The sequence below is a fragment of the Vombatus ursinus genome, unplaced genomic scaffold (assembly GCF_900497805.2).
Source record: "Vombatus ursinus unplaced genomic scaffold, bare-nosed wombat genome assembly UNPS02007852.1, whole genome shotgun sequence".
Lineage (NCBI taxonomy): Eukaryota > Metazoa > Chordata > Mammalia > Diprotodontia > Vombatidae > Vombatus > Vombatus ursinus.
Window position 1 is genome coordinate 6447 of NW_020947630.1, and position 13695 is coordinate 20141.

The 13695-nt window shown below is 40.2% G+C and overlaps 1 pseudogene; it reads right to left on the reverse strand.

Moving 5' to 3' along the window:
• Positions 1-11379: 11379 nt before the first annotated feature.
• LOC114034040 lies at positions 11380-12123 on the reverse strand (annotated as a pseudogene).
• Positions 12124-13695: the final 1572 nt, after the last annotated feature.

The following is a 13695-nucleotide window of genomic DNA, read 5'->3' on the forward strand; positions in this document are numbered from 1 at the left end:
AGTAGCCCTGACTACTGCCATCATTCAGCTCTGATATCTGATGTCAGTGAGACCTCTGATGGAACCTCTGGATCTTTCTAACTCACAAGATGCTACCTGGCAATATCTACCTTAAGGTTGTTGCACCTACTGAGGGGGGACAAACACAAAAGAGTCAAAGATGGTCATATGCTCATGGCCACAGTTGGCTGGGTGGCCATTTTTCCCCCCTACCTGGCTCTCTGGGAGGCAGGTCAAAGCAGGCTTCAAACTCAAGAGGGTGGAATGGAGAAGGGGGGGGCAGGGGGTGGGAGAGACAGACAGAGAGAGATACAGAGAAAGACAGAGACAAAAAGAAAGACAGATACACAGAGAGACATAGAGGCATAGAGAGACAGGTACAGAGACTGAGACAGAGAGACACAGAGAGATAGAGACAAAGAGAGACAGAAAGAAGGAGAGAGACAGGGAGAAACACAGAGACATAGACAGAAGCCCAGAGGGAGACAGAGGCCCAGAGATAGAGACAGAGACAGAAAGACAGACACAGAGTGATAGAGACACAGAGAGACAGACAGAGAGAGACAGATAGAGACAGGTAAGCAGATCACCACCCTTTGTATACACACTGAGTTCAAGTTAGCAACTGCTGAGTCATTAGTTGGGGCTCTCCACGTTTCCACATTGTCACTTGGACTGGACCTAGGCAAAGAATATCTGTACATGTTTCAAGGGCTGGTTCTCGTTGGCCAGTCCACCCCCACTGAACTGTGAAAAAGTGGAATGTGCTTCGTGGAGAGGTGACGGATCTCCTCTCACTTAAGGGCTTCAAGCCAAGCCAGAATAGGTTGGGTAAGGGGAGGACAAGGCAGGAATTCTTGTTCGGGGGTAGATTGAGCTAGACAGTGTCTAATGTCCCTTCTGATCTTGAGATTCTTAGATTCTGCCTTTGGTGACCTGGGACTGAGACCTTTACTGGATCAATGAAAACCCACTCATTGCCTTCCACATACTGGTGGAAGGTATTCCCATCTTCATACATTGGAAAAGCAAACTCTGTTTATCTATCATGTTGGTATAGAAGATGGAGCAATGGACCTGAGTTCAGTCTTGCCTCCAAAGGTTTACTTAGCTGTGTGATCATGGGCAAGTCACTTAATCTCATTTTCCTTGTCTGTAAAATGGGGTTAATAACCTACCTTATAGGGTTGTTATGAGGATCAGATGAGATCATGTATGTAAAACGCTTTGTAAACCTTAATGAGCTGTAAATAAACCCATTATCATAATTTCCACCAAAGTATATACCTAACTGTGTTATGTGCCGTCATCTCTGTAAGTGAAAGAATGAATCAGTATCACATGGAGGCCCAGAACTGCTCTAGGGCTTTCTGCTAATTGAAAGATTAGCATTCAGTTAATTGTCATTATGGTCCTTGAAGGTATTTGGAAAGACACACTTTTCACTTGAGCACTTCCTTGTAAAAAGCTAGTCGAGGCAGGCATGAAACATCCTATGTGTGGGTGATTAACCAAGATCTAATCTTGAATTAGCCCCAGTGGCTTGTTTTATATGAGTCCTATCGCATTAGTACTTTCACCTCCTGGGAATTTAAAATAAAAGAAATTAAGTAAGTAGTCCATTGTATTCAGTTATATATTTTTTGATTCTGAACTAAACAGCAAAGAAAATAAATGTTTCTATCTACAAATTAGAATGAAATAAAACACAATTATATATGAAACTTCAAATCTCTTATTATGTGCAGCTTGCTTTTCCTTTTAAGTAGACAATAAATTCAACATGCAACTTTGAAAGCTGTCCTGACTGTCTGAAATTAGTCTAGTGTATGGACAAGGATATAGGCTTATTTAAATGGGAGGGTCCTGAACAGTGCCTTTCTTTTCTTTTTTCTCTTTAATGTTATACTGATGCTTTGCAGATGAATTTGGTTGTTGTTTGTTTTTGCTTAACTACTACTATTTTCCAATATCTCCCCCCTTTGTAAGAAAGAATCTCTTACAAAATATCAACCTGATAAAGTTGATAAGGTATTTAGCTTTCTACACCTGCAGCATCACCTTTCCAGTGAGAGAAGCCTCTTTGTTTTTCCCAATAGAATTTGGAAGAGGCTACTTACTTTTCAATTTTTTTTCCTAAACCTAAATGCATTCTATTTCTTCAAAAGTAAACACATTTGTAGAAGGCAATTTCATGCTGTTGTAAAACGCTTTTACCAGGTTCAGATTATTGCTATAATGATTATAACCAACAATCATGTTTTACTTTAACTTTTGCACATTTCAGACACTATCAACTCATTTGTTCCAAAGAATGACCATGTGAGGTAAGCACTATAGGTATTATCTTCACTTTAGAGATGAAGAAACTGAGGCACTGAAAAGTTACTTGACTTACCTGTGATCATATAGCTACTAGGTGTCAGAAGTGAGATTAGCAAAAAAAAAAATAAAAAAAAAAAAGAAGTGAGATTAGCACTCAGGTCTTTCTGAACATTAGAGCTAGAAAGGGCATTATATATAGGCAATTTAGACCAAACTCCTAATTTTGCAGGTAAGGAGGCTGGGGCCCAGATTCGCCCAAAGTTGTTTGCCACTAGTTAGCAATAGAGTCAGAACTCAAACGCTGGTCTTTTGACTCATAGTTCTCCTATGCCACAGAATGGCCATTATCATTTGAAATGTTCTGATATCAAAATATCAAAAGCAAAAAATATCAAAGCTACATTTTTCAAATACTTCATTTTGTTGTTAAGCTAAAATGGGACTTGTCATTCCTGTCTTTGTTGATGCAACTTTTGGCATGAAACAGTTGCCACTGGAGTAGTTTCTCACTGACAAGCCTTCTAGTTTGCACACATATACATCAGACAATGCACGACACACACATATACACACTCTGGGTGTTGTGCTTAATTGATATACTTCTAATCTGAAGGCTATTTCTTGAGAGAGAGGTAGCCAGGCATAGTCATTAGAGAGTTAGCCTCTCTCCGCTAACTCCTGTCTTATGCTACATTCTGTCCTGCAGTTCTCTGTCCTTCCTTTTAACTGAATCTTAGAATCTCAAACGTCAAATTACATTTGGACACTGGGGTACTGAAAGGTTAAGTGTGTGACCTATGGTCATACAGCTAGCGTATGTCAGAGACAAGACGGCTAGGTGACACAGTGGATAGACCACCAGGCCTGGAGTCAGAAAGATCTGAGTTCAAACCCAGCCTCAGACACTACGAGCTGTGTAACCTTGGGCAAGTCACTTCACCCTGTTTGCCTCAGTTTCCTCATCTGTAAAATGAGCTGGAGAAGGAAATGGCAAATACTCCAGTATCTCTGTCAAGAAAACCCTAAATGGAGTCGCAAAGAGTCAGACACAACTGAAACATCTGAACAACAAAAATTTTATTATTTATTAACTATATTAATAATAGCACTATGTTAATGGTATATAGGCTTGTGGAGGCAAGAAAGAAGGGCCCTGGGGGCAGCTAGGTGGTGCAGTGGATAGAGCACTGGCCCTGAAGTCAGGAGAACCTGAGTTCAAATGTGGCCTCCGGCCAAACACTTGATACTTACTAGCTGTGTGACCCTGGGCAAGTCACTTAACCCCAATTGCCTAAAAAACAAAACAAAACAAAAAAACAAACAAAAAAACCTATCCTCTATTTCAGTGTAAAATGAGTGGTCACATCTGCCTCTCCATGGTTATATGTACTGCCCTTCTCTTGTTCCCCAGCTCTGCCAGTCATTGAACAAAACAGAGTGGTCTTGCTCTCTTCTCTCTGAATAATAACAACAATAACTAACATCTGTATAGTACTTACTATGTGCCAGGCACTGTGCTAAGCACTTTACAATTCATATCTCATTTGGTCCTCACAACACCCCTGGGAGATAGCTGCTATTATTATCTCCATTTTATGGATGAGGAAATAGAGGCAAACAGAGGCTAAGTGACTTGCCCAGGGTTCACACAGCTAGTGTCTGAGGCTGGATTTGAACTCAGGACTTCCTGGTTTCAGGCGCCCTGCCCTACCTCCAAACTGGCAGCCTTCCATTCTTTGCTTCATGTACTTCACATATCGTTAGGAGCTTGTTTGTATTCAGAGTTCTCTTTGTGGACAGAGGAAAGCTCTCTCCCTTTGTAATAGCAATAAAGCTTCTTTATCTGATCGGTACCCCAAATTTGTGGACTGTGACAGGTTTAATGTTCTCTCATTTGACCTTCACAATCACCCCCTGAGGGAAGCATGATGATCATATATTCACAGACTGTCAGACCTGGAAGGGACCTCAGTGCTCACTTAGGCCAGCTCTCTCATTTTCCAGGTGGAGTCAATGAGGCTCAGAGGGATTGGGTGATTCTATAAGTCACTGTGCTCCCTCAAGGCAGGGGTGTCCTTCCACCCTCCATCCTGGGCTCCTTCCACTCCATGACTTTGCCAGCCTGCTGACATCTACTCTTCCAGCGCGCTACTGAACACCAACACCAATTGCTCAATCGTCAGCCATTGCTCTAGCAAGGCCTGACCTTGCCTCCCAAGACATCGCTTAGTTTTTGAGATTGGGGCTAGAGATACCGAGCTTCATTAATATAGCCTTTGGCAGCGTTACGTAGTCATTCCCTGGGAATTTTTTTTTCTTTCCAGAAAAAAAAAAAGACAAAACTCAAACTTTTAGTTACATATCTCAACTTTGCCAGAGTGATCAGACAGACCAGAGAAACCCAAGGCCAGGGTGAGCAGTAGGTTCAAAGGGTTGTTTTGCTTACGATGCAATTACCCAGTGATGCAAACAGCGCCAGGCTTTGATGTAGAAGTAACTGGTTTTTGAGAAATGTGAAGAATTTGTAGGGAAGCTAACATTTACAGGTGCCCTTCTGACCTTTCATGATACAAATCTGCTTCCTCAGCCAGATTTAAGGGAAAGGATGTGCTGGTACTAGAGTCAGAGGGCATGGGTTAAGTTCTCTTCTCTGCCCCTACCCTGTGACCTGGGGCAAGTCACAACCTCCCTGGGACTCAGTTTCCTTATCTCTAAAATCAAGGGACTGGATCAGAATGGGCTCTAAGTACCTTCTGCTTCAAAAACCTATGATCTAAAAGTTCTTTGTTATTGTTGTTTAGGAACTCTTCATGACCTCATGGACCATATCTTGATAAAGAAACTGGAGAGTTTGCCATTTCCCTCTCCAGTGGATTAAGGCAAAGAGAGATTAAGTGACTTGCCCAGGGTCACACAGCTAGGCAGTGTCTGAATTCACATTTGAACTCAGGTCTTCCTGACTCCAAATTTAACACTCTATCCACTGAGCCACCTAGCTGAAGTAAAGAGTACTTTATTTCCATCTAATTTGTTACATGCTTTGTTATATGGCAGAGAAAGTATGGACAATCTATAAAAAACACTAAATTCAGAGTTAGAAAGCCAAGGTTCAAGGATGTGGTATTTAGCGTGTTGATAAACCACTTAAACTCTGTGAAGCTCACTTATCTCATCTATATAATGGGGATAATAATATTTGGGCACTGCTGGTGAATTATGTAGACCTCTTAGGAATGGCAAACCTATGAGTCCTCATTCAGATGGCTGTGGGTCAAAGAGAGGAGACCAGACTTGAAAGGAAAGATTGATTAGCTTGCTAAGCAAATCTGCTCTTGCTAAGGGCAAATTCACATTCCCGAGGTACAAATTTGGCTTTTTATAACCTTACAGACCTGCTTAAAGTACACTGAAGGTAAACAAAGAGAGAAGTTGAGAGAAAAGGAGAGACAGAGACATTGCAAGAGAAGGAAAGACAAAAACAGAAATAGAAACAGAAAGAAAGGAGGGAAAGACAGGGACAGAGATAAAAACAGTGAAAAAAAGGCAGGCAGAGACAGAGAGATTGAGAGTGAGAAAGAGACAGAAAGAGACAGAGAAAGACAGAGATAGAAACAGAGACAGAAAAGGGGGCAGGCAGAGAGAGAGAGAGAGAGAGAGAAAATCAGGGAGACAGAGAGACAGAGACACAGAGAGACAAACAGAGAGACAGAGAGAGACAGAAAGACAGAGAGAGATAAGCCAGGGGAGAAAACAGGAATACTTGGAATACAAGTGACAGAATTTATTATCAGAATAAGAAAACATTGTCTCTTCAAGGGCAGGAGACAAGGGGAAGAGACCAAACACTTTTACAATTATAGAAGCAGGGTCTTTTTAGACAGAACTGCAGGGTCTCTTTATCCAAGAACAGCGAAAAGTTGATAAACAGTGAATGAGACCATCTGTTTTCCCATGACTTTTTCATATTAGGCATCAAGTGTTGGGTGGAGGGTGTGGGGATTTCTATATTGTCAGTTCATCAAGATGTAGTGAAATGATTGGGGTTCCTATTCTCTCTCCTTCCCCTCAATTTCTACACACAGGATAAAGAGCACAGGATTTGGAATCAAAAGAATGGGTTCAAATCCCAAGTTTGCCATTTCTTACCTGTGTGACCTTTAACAACTCATTTAACTTTTCTTGACCTTTCTCTGGTCCTCACCTATAAAATGAGGAGGTTGGAGTAGCTGACCTCTAAGGTTCTTTCCAGCTCCACATACAGTCATCCTATCTTGCAAGGATGGTGAGAAGAAAGCACTTTGGGTACCCAAAAAGGTCTCTATCAATATGAGCTATTATCCAGTGGTAGAGAAATTCTTCTTGGGGCCTTTCACAGTCCTTGATTTCTCCAGCAGAATTCAGCTAAGGAAAACATGGCTCTAACAATATTACCTTATAGCTGGGAAACAGATACTTCTTCTTTTTCCTCCAAAAGAAGTACAGTTATCCCTTCTATATCACAGGCATTAGGGATGTGGTGTACCTGTGATCTGGAAAATCCACATAAAATATTTTTTTGGCCTTCCTTTTGCACCAGAAAAGAAGTCTGAATTATTATGGTATTAAAAGATAAAATGTGTTGGTAATATATGATACTACACATATATTTTATGCATTTCTGAGTTTCTAAACTTTTTCTGTGTTGTCTGCTGGCCTTCTGGTGTCATCTGAGGCTTCTGCAAAACTCTCCCCCAAACTCCCATTTAATTTCTTATGCTAACCTGCTAGATATTGAAACTATGATGGAGGAAGTTGTGGTGTGGAAGGGGTAACTGTATAGTTGAAAAGCAAAGTGGTTTGTGTGTTGAGGAGTTAGGCTGGAATCTTGTAGCAGGTTTAGACATAGTATGATAAACTTGTAACTGGAAGAGACCTCAAAAGACATCAAATTCAACCCTATCATTTTATGGTTGAGAAAGCTGAGGATCAAAGTGGTTAAATGACTTGCCCAAAGTCACACAGGTAGTACATATAAAAGTACTTGTATTTTGGAGAAGGCCAGGATCCTCTAAACCAGTTATGTATCAGAGATGGTACAGTGGCTGAAACTTAAGCCTAAGACCCAGGGTTGAAGTCTCTGTGCCTTAAATTTTCCTACGAAGAGATTGTGAACAATATTTACCTCTGGAGCCCATTTTCCTTAATAGAGGTATTTCCAAAAAGTTGAAAGAATAAGAATGTAAGATCACTTGATTCTGGTGACCTAATCACTTAAGTAACGTGTTTTGTTCTCACCACTATTTAAACACTACGTCACCCATTTTCCCCTTCCATGCATTTGCACTGGTTATCACCCACGCCTGGAATGCCCTCTTTCGACCTCTACCTCATAGAATCCTTGTTTTCTTTAAAACTCAGCTCAATTCAACTCAAACTCACTTTCTGATTAAGCTTTTCCTGGTTCCCCAGTGCCCTCTCTCCTCCATCTCACCTCACTCAAATGACCTTGAATTTATTTCTTCTATTTTTAAAATTATTTCTTTTGTTATATTTTAAGTTCTGAACTCTCTCCCTCCGTCCCTTCCCACTGCTCACTAGAAAAGGCCCTCATCTGACACCGATTTATAAATATATGTAAAACCATACTATGCATACTTCTATTTATCAGTTTTTTCTCTGGGGATGGATAGCATCTTCCTTTATAAGTCCTTTGTAGCTGATTTGAGTATTTATAATACTCAAAATAACTTCATCGCTCACAATTTTTCTTCAAACAATATTGCTGTTACTATATACAATGTTCCCTTGGTTCTGCTCATTTCACTTTTCATTATTTCATACAAGTCTTTCCATGTTTTTCTAAAATCAACCTACTCATCATTTCTTACAGCACAACCTTAAGTTTATTTTGTCTCTCTCTTTCTCTCTCTATATATACATGAATATATATGTGTATATATATATATATATATACACACACATACACACACACACATACTTGTCTCTTTTGAAAGAATGTAAACTCCTTGAGGGCAAGGACTGTTTCATATTTGTCTTTGTATTGATTTGTATTTGATTGATTGATTGATGGTTACAACCTTAAAATCTCAGTGGAATGCTACAGAATGATGAACATACAACTTTAGTCTTTTAATATTTAAGGATCAATGATTTTTTTCAGTGTGGCATCATGTACCCCCTCAAAGAGTTTACAGTCTAGTCTGGGAAATAAGATGTGTGCAAATAACTTGACAAATTAGAGTATAATAGACTAGCATAAGAGGTTTGAGGAACTTCTAGTTAAAGAGATTAGAGAATGCTTTTTATGGGACCCTCCATAAAGAATAAGGATAGAGAATCTCTTCAAGGAACAGAAAGTGTAAATGCCCTAAGGTAGGAGATGGGGCAGCTAGGTGGCACAGTGGATAGAGCATTGGGATTCTAATCAGGAAGACTCATCTTCATGGGTTTGAATCCAGCCTCAGACACTTACTAGCTGTATGACCCTGGGCAAGTCACTTCCTCCGGTTTGCCTCAGTTTCCTCATCTATAAAATGAACTGGAGAAGGAAATGGCAAACCACTCTGGTATCTTTGCTGAGAAAACTCAAATGGGATCATAAAGAGTTGGACACAATTGAAACGACTCAACAACAACAAAATGTTTTGTGTATAGTAAGTGCTTAATAAATTCTTGTTAAATTGAATTTATATATATATGTATATATATATGTCATAAGGTAGATACTAGTCATGTATATACAGTCATAGATACAGAGCTAGAAGGGTTTGTCATTTAAAGCTCTCCACAATCTGTCCCCTCTCTTCCTTTCCAATATTCTTATACTTTTACTACTTTCCAAACACTTTGTGCCCTAACACCCAACAAAAAATAGTCTACCTGCTGTTCTTACATCACACATCACATTCCATCTACCTCTGCCTAGCCTAACTGTCCATCATGCCTAGAAGGCCCTACCTCTCACCTCCATCTCTTAGTTTTCCCTGGCATCCTTTCAGACTCAGCTCAAATCCCTTCTTCTACATGAGGCCTACCCCTCTGAGATTACCTATTATCTATTCTGTATATATCTTGTGTTTCTGTAAATGTCTTGGATCTCTCGCCAACCTGCAATCTGGGCTCCTCCATCATGTCCCGCTCTGGATACCTTCATTTTTCACGCCTCCCTCCCTTTTCATTCTTTGCCCCCTCCATGTTTTTCTTCCATGTGTCTCCTTTCCCAATTAGTATTGTTATACTCCTTGAGGGCAGGCACTGCTTTTCCTTTTGCTTGTATTGGTATTTATAATTTGTATTGTGTTTAGCACAATGCCTGGCACACAGTAAGATATTAATAAATATTTGTTGATTAACTGACTTATATGTACGTATGTATTTTCATGTTTGTTTCCTTTTTAGAATGTAAGCTCCCTGATGCCAGGACTGCTTTTGCCTTTCTTTGTATAGTCACCAGTCAACTAAGTGCCTGGCAGATAGAAAGTGCTCAATCAATACTTGTTGACTGTCTTGGTATAGTCAGGCACAAAAGAGGAGAAATGTCTCTGTGTCTAGCATAAGAAGAGGAGAACCCATATCACTCTATTCGTTATAAAAAGTGGTGGAATGAAAGAAGAATCAAGACTGAGGATACAAGAAAATGAGAATAAAATTGGTACTTCTATAATGATTTGCAAAAAGTGCTTTACGTAGATTATTTCATCTGATTCTCATGATGTTGTTGTAAGATAGTATAGGTGTAATGTAAATTCCTTGAGAACAGAAGCTGGGGTTTTTTTTGAGGTGGGGGTTGGACTTTTTAGATCCACTACTCAGGGCCTAACACAGTGCCCAACACATGACAAGCCTTTGAAAAAGTCCTAACTGTGATGTTTTAACAAAAGGATTATGATTTTATTATTAAGTTATATAACGATGATAACGTATTATTGTATTAATATATTGATGTATAATTTTATATAATTATAATATTGCAATATGGTTTACAATTATAGTTATAATTTTGTTAAAATTATAGTAAAAAAATAACCTCTTGACACCCACATGGCTTCCAGATTTACAAAACAAAAATCACTCAAGTACTTGGCAGGAAGTTATTTGAGCCTTATTGAATTGAACAGAATTTAATTCATACAGCCATTAGCTCTGTTCTACAGGTGGGGAAACCAAGGCTGGGAAGTTGGAGGAGTTTGCCCAGGTCCACATAATTAGTAAGTGTCTGAGGCAGGAGTCAAAGTCAGGTTTTCTTGATTCCAAGTATAGTACTCTCTCCTCTACCCCATATATAGTTATACATCAATATGTAGGAAAGTGAGGTTCAAAACATGGCAAGATGAGTGTGACCACAATGATAAGCTAGGGATTCGACTTCATCAAGCTATGTGTTCTCTGATCCTCTGTTTCCATCAATGAGTTGGAATCCAGTTTCTTTGTTTAATACTTTATTTTTGAGGCTATTTATTATTATTATTTTTCAGTTCAGTGTGAAACAAAATTCTGTCCAACAAATCTCTAGGACAAGCTAGGACAAACAACAATATTTTATTACCTAAATGGAGGATAAGATACTGTTTTAAAAGCTTTGGATAGTATCATCTCCCTCATCTGTTCCTTCATTCTCTCCCCCATGTCCCTTTCAAGCAGCCATTGATAGAAATGCTGAGTAATGGTGTTGGATCTGAAGTATTAGCTGTGTCAAGGACAACAGGAAGTAACCAGATAAGAGGAGCTAACACGTGGACCTTACAAGTCTTGATGTACAAAAAAACCAAAAACCACAAACAAAAACAACAAACAGAGGGCATTTAACTCCTGGAGCTGAGCTTGGGCCAACCCAATAGATTCTATACCCCACTGGAGATAAGGGATGTGCCTAAATCATTAGTGGAGAGAAGTAAGAATTGCCTATAAGTCCCTTTCATAGTACAGATTATCTGTGGTTACTTCTGTTCCCTGGAAACATCGGTGTCAAAGTTTCCCAAAGCAAGTTTTTGTTCGGTTATATTTCGGTGGGAGGTTTGGGGATAGAAGGGAGATAAGTGGGGTCATTCTCTGGCATCATCTTAAAGGATAGATGTTTAGAAATGTTTCACTGTTGTCATGATCCAAAGTCACGCACTTCACTTCTTCATCAAAGTCCCATTTGCTCCCCTTGGCTGGAAGTGAGTACTGGTGGTGAGGGGTGTAGCTAAGGAGAAAAGGGTCTTCCTGAGGGAAGTGGTACCTAGCAGAGGGGAAATAGCCATTCAAATCCATGTGCAGTTTCTCTTCGTACAGGTCACTTCCAGAGAGGGCTGAGGTAGGCCTGAAAGGGTGGTAGTTAGCTTTGACAACTGAAGTCTCACTGGGCAGCTGCTGGTTACCTGCTTCCATACAGCTCAGAGTAGGGGAGAGCTCACAAGGCCAGTTGGCCAAAGGAAAAGGATAGCCAGGATAGCAATTGTCATGATCGGGAGGTCCTCCCAGGCCTGTATTCCTATTCCATTTCTGAAGATCTCCATAATCTGAGAAGACCCTCGGGAGAGATGGCTGACGCAATTCTCCACTGGCGCAAATTCGACTAGCGGTCAGTTTGCATTTTTCATAGAATTTAGTGGGCCCCGAGTCCACCAAGGGCTCTACAAGCTGAGGGGCTCTTCCAAAATAATAATTCTTGGTAAGTGAAAGGCAATTATTTAGTGACTTCTTTTGGGGCATGTTATCAATTAAATGCCCATTAAAATTACTGGGCAATTGGAAGCCTTCCTGGTAAGACCAAGTTAAAGGTAAACTTTCTTGACTTTGGGTTTCACCTGGTAGGGACTAAAATGGAAAAGAAACAGCCACGTTAATAAGTTAAACAGATTTGCATAACCCACCCCAAACAATGAGGAGTTACTCTGTACCAATAAGCAAACTGGCTCGGGATTATTTCTGATTGTTCTCATTCCTTGCACGCTTAGGTCATGAGCCGTGCAAAAAAAAAAAAAATGCCAATGATATGCCTGGTCAAGGTGTAGAAGCAGAGGTCTGGGATATTTCCATTTCAATATGAAACTGTCCTGGTTCAGAACCAGCCAGATTCATAGATTGTTAGAGTTATTAGGAACGTTGAGTGGTATCAGGGATGTGGTAGAGGGAACTTCGGATCTGGCTTTGAAGGCCCTGAGTTTAGTAATAATAATGATGATGATGATGATGATGATGATGATGATGATGATAGCTAGCATTTATATAGTGCTTTCAGGTTTGATCATCATCATCATAATAGCTAACATTTCTATAATGCCTACTATATGCCAGGTTCTGTGCTTAGCACTTTACAAATATTTTCTCATTTGATCCTCGCAACAATCATGGTAGGTTGGTGCTATTAGAAGGTTTATGAAAAGCTTCACATATGTTATCTCCTGTGATCAGCTCCCAGCTCTATTCTTTTTTTTTTTTTTTCCTTTTTGGTGAGGCAATCAGGATTAAGTGACTTGCCTAGGGTCACACAGCTAGTAAGTGTCATGTGTCGGAGGCCAAATTTGAATTCAGGTCCTCCTGACTCTAAGGCCGGAGCTTATCCACAGCACCACTTAGCTGGCCCCTTCCCAGCTCCATTCTTACTCGCTGTATGACCTTGGACAAATCCCTTAGCTTCCCGGGGCTTCGGTTTTTTCATCTATTAAATAAGAGAGTTGGCCTGGATGACCGCTATGGTTGCCTGCAACATTAAATCTATGATCCTATGATCTTAGAAAGTGATCTTCAATCTCCTCTCTTTCATAGATTGAACTAATCAGCCAGTCAATAAATATTAATTGAGTACCTCCTGCGTGCCAAGCACTGTGCTAAGTGTGGAGGTTCCAAGGAAAGGTAAAATACAGTCCCTACCCTTGAAATGCTCACAATTTAAAACATTAGATTGTTACAACTGGCATTTATTAAGTGCACTACGCACAAAACAAAATGCGCTAAGTCGTTGAGGACAGATAGGCAAAAAAGAGACAATCTGGTCTATCCCCTAGAAAAGAAAATGACTTGGTCAAGGTCACGTAGCTGGTAAGCTAGGACCCTGACCCATACAGTACTCTTTCCAAATCGTAGGATAATAGATTAAAACTGGAATGAGTTTTAGAGACCATCTAGCGACTAGACTCTAGTCCAAGCCACTGAAGCCCTGTTAAATAATAAATTTGCTCAAGATTACAGAGGGAGTTAATAGCAGAGGTAGGTTTTGAACCCAAGTCCTCAGACTTCAAGTTCAGTCTCTCTGAGTTTGCCTTTCCTTTTGATGTTGCCTATGCTGTAAAACAAGGGGGCTGGACCAGATGGCCTTTGAGGTGCCTTCCAGATGTAGATCTATGAAACTTCTATGGCTCCATGACTCTATGTTCTTCTAGAGAAAGC